The sequence below is a fragment of the Canis aureus genome, chromosome 10 (genome assembly GCF_053574225.1).
Source record: "Canis aureus isolate CA01 chromosome 10, VMU_Caureus_v.1.0, whole genome shotgun sequence".
NCBI classification, from domain to species: Eukaryota; Metazoa; Chordata; class Mammalia; order Carnivora; family Canidae; genus Canis; species Canis aureus.
The window spans coordinates 25973455-25980698 of NC_135620.1; positions in this window are offsets into that span (position 1 = coordinate 25973455).

The window sequence follows — 7244 nt, forward strand, 5'->3', positions numbered from 1 at the left end:
GGCATCCAAAGAAATAATTTTTTTTTTTTTTTTACCTTGCAGAAAGCATTTTTTACATAACGTTCTTGTGGGGATCAGGGGCCCTGAATTTTACCCAAATTCCTGCTGTGCTTGACTCTTCACATCTCTCTTCCTATCAAACCAGTATTCAGTTGGGTTGTGTTTTTCATATTAGCTAGTTGGGTTGCGTTGCTCATATTTTATAAGAATGAAATCATAAGAGGAAGAAGAGGTGGTCAAAAATGTAGGGAAATCAGAGAGAACTTACCTAAATCAGTTTCTGTAATCCCTAAAATAAGAAGTGTTTTAAACCTCATTTCCTAAATAGGAGTGTACTGACTCTACAATTATGGAAAATGGTGATCAATTCAATACTGTATATTATTAATATTATATTGTGATGTGCCAAGTTTGAATGGGAACAGGAGGTTTAAAGTAAGGTCATTAGCCTGATTGGCTGAATTGTTTAAGTGATTGCCTATTATGATGATTGTATATATGAAGATTTAAACAAAGCCAAGCTCCCACTACTCCCTCCACCAAAAAGAAAAAAAGGATAAAAGTAATTTTTTAAAGTGTATTACAATGACTGAGCTATGCTGCAGTAAAATAGATTTCTCAAGTCTTTGGCTTACAACAACCAAGTTTTGTTCCTTACCTCTAACAGTTTGATATGCATTGAGGATGTTCCCAAGTGACTCTTCTCCAAGCGGTGACTCAGTGGTGCAGGGTCTTCCATCCTGCCATTCCACCATCTTGGAATCTTTTGATTCTGATTCTTTGAATAGATGACAGAGAGAAGGACCAAGGAGAAAGTGCTCCCATTCTTAATGACCTAGGGCTAGAAGAAACCGATCCCTTAGATTCAAGAATTACTAATGTGACCTGCCAAAAGATGCTTAGTAACTGGATATTTGGAGAAGATTAAAAGCCTGTGCCACCAGCAGTAAGTGAATTGTTGCCTCCTAGTTGGAAGAGTTTATTCCCATGAGAGAGCTCTTACACCTTCTGTAGCAGCTTGGTGCCCTGGGGGTCACCTGCATGAGTGCCCTAAGGAGAATGAATCTGTCTACAGAGCCAGTGAGTTCTAACATCAAACTCAACTCTTTTTTTAAATTATTATTTTTTCTTTTTATTTACTTAGTTTTTTGAATTTTTATCACTAAGTCAACTGCAAATTATCAGTTGTCAAAATGTCACTTCAAGAAATTTGTTCAGGGGCAGCCTGGGTGGCTCAGCAGTTTAGCACCACCTTCAGCCCAGGGCCTGATCCTGGAGACCCAGGATCGAGTCCCACATCGGGCTCCCTGCATGGAGCCTGCTTCTCTCTCTGTCTGTGTCTCTCATGAATAAATTAATAAAATCTTTTTAAAAAAGGAAGTTTGTTCACATCAGAAACTCAGCTATCCTTTCAATCACAGTCCCCTGCCCTTTGGTCACATTTTATATGAACTAACACATGCATTCATACATTAATACAGGACATGCATGTATCCTGATGCTGCTGCTTGCTTGAGAATTGAGCCATCTGCTTCTGGACTTTTAGTCACCTGTTCCTTTCTCCCATAATCACTGCTCTATTCTGACTCCAAACCTTACTTGAAAGTCTTCATTTCTTCAGACACATTTTGAATGAATGTGAATGTAAAGTCACATAGCTTCGCTTCCATTGTGAAGCCATCTTTGAGCCTATCTGCTACGTAGTCATTGATTTAACAGGTGTTTATTTATTGAGCATCTCTTAAGTGACAGGCAGTGTTTTAGTCCCTAAAGAACTAGCAACAAACAAAATAGATAGATCCTCTCATCTTGTGGAGTTATTTCTCAGTTGAAGGAGATATAGTAAAGAAAAAAAATCACCAATTCAATTTCTTAATCACTCAATTTCTTACTCCCCAATTGTAATAATGGCTATGACAACAATAAAGTAGGGAGATGGGCTGCTTTCACTTGGGCAAGGCCTTTTTGAGAAGGTGACATGTGGGCTGACACTTGAATGTGCGCTCTTTCCTCCTTCAGGGGCCCACGGCAGTGTGTTCCTAGTACTTGTAAAATTGTTCTCATAATCTACACCATATTTATTTTGCATCTGCCTTCTGTTTTAATCTGTGAGACTGTGAGCTTTTTGAGGGCAAGAGTTACGTTTTACTTGTCCCTTATATAGAAATAACTTTAAATTTAATTAAATAATTAATGTCTAAAGAGCACTTAGTAGGTTCTCAATGAATGGAAACTTTCCATTTAGTGAACACACACACACACACACACAGAGGATAGGTGTGTTCAGACATGGCTGTTGGATTTGAAGAGAATGGTACTAACTAGGCATCATCAGAAGTAACTCACAGTGTTAAATGTGGTTTGTCTAGGTTGACAGTGAGTCAGTTTCTCTGTGGCATCTCTCAAGTCAAACAGCATATTGAGAGTCATTTCTACTTCCTTTGTTTGTCATTCTGAACACACAGCTAACCCAGAGAATTTTCTTAGCATCCAAGGACATTTCTTTATGTAATTACTGGCTAGGGCTCATGCTTAGAAAAATAGAATAAAATGTATTCTTCTACAGACCATGACATCTTGCTTAAGACTCAATTGGGAGCAGGCTAGACAGCTCTAGCTATTAATCAGTATGGTCTTGGCCAGTTTCTGGGGTATTGAGCGGAGAAGGCCATGCTGGATTGAATGCCCCTGCCATTACAAGGCAAATTATATATAATACTGTTGTTGTTGTTGTTGTTGTTTTGTGTCTGAACAAAGCCTTTGACATGTCTTAGTTTATATAACCCTCCCACCAGCTGTATGAAATTGATTCTGTTTTACCTTCATTTTCCACCCAGAGAACTGAAGCTTCTCAACCTTAAGAAACTTGTCAAGGTTCCAGAGCTGGTAAGGGGCAGAGCCCTGTTCAGAATGAGATGTCTGATTCCAGAGCTCACATGTGACGTCACTACTCTTAAGATAGATGTTCTCTTCACTTGGCACTGCTTCTTCTGTTTAAGGTAGGGGACATTTCTCAGGACTTTCTTCGCCTAAGGTTCCAGGTTAGAGCCAGAAGAGGGCCTCGTTTGAGATTTGGGAAGTGGAAGTGAAGCTCAGGTGTCCTCACGTTGGAAAAACAGACACTATGCCGAACGGTGCCAGCCCCTGCGTTCTTCCTGTTGCTCACGCACTCTGTCTGTTTCTGCCAACCGACAGCAGCCTCAGGCCCACCACCAGGTGCATGGCTGCAGGCTGCAGGTGTGAACTGTGAAGGAGTGACCAATTCCCCAGAGGCCAGGGTTTCCCAGACCTCTCCAAGAACTCCACCTTTGTGGTCCCGTGCTAATAGCCAGGTGCACACGGCTTCTCCTATTTCCCTGTGAGCTCCAGCTTATCCCCCCTCACCAGTTCATCAGGTGGGTGTCGCTAGAGACTCTGACTCTCTAACACCCACTTTAAGACTTTCACTTTCCCTTGGTATAAACAACAATTCTATTTAATCCTATATACTCATAGTACTCATAGAAGCTCTGTTGACATAACTGGTGCACATGTGGAATGGAAATGATAAAAGATAAATAATAAGACCACCAGTCCCTGCTTATGTTCCAGCCTCATGGGGTGGAACCCTCATGGGGAGGCTTATATTCCAGACTCATAAGGGCTCTATATGTACTACCTGGTGATTATTCAGATTCATTCTTTTTTTTTAAAGATTTATTTATTTATTTATTCAGAGAGAGAGAGAGAGAGAGAGAGAGAGGCAGAGACACAGGCAGAGGGAGAAGCAGGCTCCATGCAGGGAGCCCGACGTGGGACTCGATCCCAGGTCTCCAGGATCACACCCTGGGCTGCAGGTGGCGCTAAACCGCTGCGCCACTGGGGCTGCCCTGTAGATTCATTCTTACCTGAAACCATTTCTGAGTTACTGTGGCTATCCTTTTAGCAAAGAAGAGGCTGGTTTCGTATAAAAGTTATTTGTGGTTAACAAATAACAAAAGGTGACTTTGCCAAACACGTAGAGCTTTGGTGCTGATGGACCTGCCTATGTGATTGACCTCCCTAGTGCTTTAGTCCCTTTGAGGGATGATTTTCATGAGTCCTTAATGACTGAACTTACATGGTGACATGTATCCCTCATTTTGCTGGAACTGAAAGGTGTTAATCAAAACCTTTATGAGATGACTCACCAGGTATGTTCTTGCCAAACTAAGATTTGGTGTTTCAGAGAGCCCCTGTGTCAAAATGAATAGAAACTTCACATTTTACTTTCCATCTTTACAAATCTCTGTTCCCTTCAATAATGACTTTATAGCTCCAGCTCTATGGACTGTGTGGTAAATATTTTTATGCAAAAAAATTAACCTTGCAGAGGACAAGCATTGTCCTTGTTTCCTGAAGATGTTCATGAGAGTCTCATTATTCACGGATGATGAAGCTGTTGGTGCCGTCATTATTAATTAACTGTGATTGACTAAGTGATCATGCCAGGCTGTGTCCTTATACCAACACCCTGCTTCTATCTCTCTTAAGAAGTTTCCATGTATGGGGCTATACATCACCGCATATCCAGAGGCAGGAAGCTATATGCAACTCTTTTGTATTTCACCACTCCAATTAGTCACATTGTGTGAACCCATAGGCCTTCAAAGCTTTGTCTGCAAAAACTATCGATTCCCAGTAATTGGATACTGTACCCACCTATGCCCTCCATTTGAGAAATTAAAAAGCCCACCTTACAGGAACACCCAACCCTCATTTGACCTCATAGAATTAAGGGATGTGGAATCCAGGCCCAGGGTATTCAAAAGGAGCTGCATGTCATTATGGGCAGAAGAGGGACCAATGATTCTGAAAGTGGATACCCCATAACCCCTTTTGAGGCAATAGTGTAATGAAGTGTCCGCTGCTCCACCAAATGAATCCTTGACACTATTCCTTGATCACTATGAGCCCATAGGTCCAACACCTAACTCTCTACCTCCCATAAAGAAAAAAACATAGTAAATCGTAGATGAATGAATGGCAGATGAAAAAGTTTGTGAGAATCCATCCACATGAAGAGGATTTCCCTTCTCAAAGGGAAATGACTTAAATCACAGCATAGAAATAGGTAGTTTCAAGGGACTTGAATGCCTATTTATTATGTCCTCCAAGGTAAGCTTTTTACCCATTTCTACCTAGTGAAAATATGGCATTTTAGACTTCCTTCATTGAGAGATATGGACAGATGGGTGGCCCGAGTGTCTGCTCAGTCACTCATTTGACTTTCCAATACAGTCCAAACAGTACTTGCAAGACAGGCAGGTTTTCAGGTACAGGGATGTAAGTTTGAGAGGCAGACCCTTGTTTGACTGAGGGTATGTGTTTCCAGAACACCTCCCTGAGACTGGATGTGCAACAGTACATGGTCATCAGATCCACCAATCCACCTAGGAAGAGTCAGGTTCTTGCCTCATTGTCCCAACCTTGCAGCCAAGTAAGTTCCCATAGCACAGCATTCCCTTCTCCCTTCGTTCAATAAGTACATATGATTCCACGGCAGTGGCTATGACAGCAATGATGATGGCGATGATGATGGTGAGCACTTAAGAGGGGCTTAATATGGGCTGAGGCCCCCTTTTAAAGATATAATCTTCATGCAGTAACAGTTGTTTTTCTCATTTTTATAGATTAAAAAAGAAACTAGATCTTAGATTAAACATTTTGCTAAGGTTAATTAGAGCTTGATGGGCTTACTTGTTTGATCCTTTGCATTCTGAGGAGAGCACTCTTGTTTTCTTCTATTCTGACTAATTGAAAATCAATTCCTTCTACCAAAGGTTTGAGAAATACCTATTTTACATCTCCTTCAAAATCCATAGGAAATATGAATCTAAGTTCATTACATTCCTTTCCAGTTTTTCTTGGTATGATTCAGATTGCTTCATTGGGCCATGTTGATCAATAGCATAATGGAGTAAAGATGTTTTTAAAGCCACAAAGATCAGCACAGCATTATTTATAACACTAGCCATAGACACATACGTATCTTAGAGTGTTTAAAGCACTCATCATATTTCTAAAATTGAAATTACCCAAACAACATCATTAAGGAGGAAAACAAAAATGTATAAAATTAAAGCGATCTTTGGAATGACACATACGGATTTTGTGACAAGCTGTGGGCTATGTCAGGAAAGGGTCATTTCTGGTTCTTTTATAAATGATGTTTGGGAATTCTTCCCACGGTTGTTAGAGATGGATGCAAAGCATCAGTTCTTAGTCTGCATCTCTCTGCCAACCCTGTGATCAGCAGGCTCCATGTGCTCCCTGTAGAAAATGGATTTGGGCAAGAGCTCGAATATCCTGTTATATCATCTTACATGGCTTTCATCTTTGACTGATCAGAGTGCCAGACCTTAGAGGCATGAGGCAGTAGTGTAAAAAGACAAGGTAAAGAAAAGGGGTGAGTGTTTCATGGCAATGCGAAGCCAAAGGCGTTTTTCACGTGTGGCGGTTCCCCCACAGAATTTGGCCAAGCAATTTGATTCCCAGGCCATCTCCCACCTCCATGACCATACCTGACCCAGACCTGTGGGATATTCAGAGAAGCGGTAGGATTCATAGCCTCCTTGGCTCTGGACTGGCTGTTTGGGTACAAGCACAACATAACTCAACCTCAGGAAAGAGAACAGTTATAGGGGCACATGCTGGACGATAAGAAGACCACTTCTTGTATTATTTCAGACAGGTCCTGGGGCAGGATTGAGTTCTGTGAATGCCAAACAGCCCAGCCGTAAGATGGATAAGCATTCCGGTCTCTCCTTCCGGCCTTGCCAGACTATTTCTAGGTCTAGTGTGTTTCCTGCTTCCTCCTGGTGACATACATTGGCTTTGTAGGCAGCCACACAGATTCCTGTTTGCCCCTACCTGGTTTAACAACATCCTGCTGCAGGCAAAGCATTAGGCCTCAGGGTACCACCCACCAGATTACCCGACAGTGACTCTACTCAGTTTCCTCTGTTTCTCCTGAGTCATCTCAGAGATGTTTACTATCAGATTTATTTCACTGTGTCATCTTTGTTTCAGCTGGATTTTGTGAGTTAAGCTTTTGTATTTAGGAAGCAAATGGTTTTCATGCTAATTTCCCCCTAAGACTCTTTAGGCAACGTGTAAGCCAATATTTACTTTGCTCTAAGTTATAAGAATAATGATATTTATGCTAAACACATTAGCTTCTTTGGGCCTTTTTCCTATTTCTAAGATGTATGTTCTTATAAACA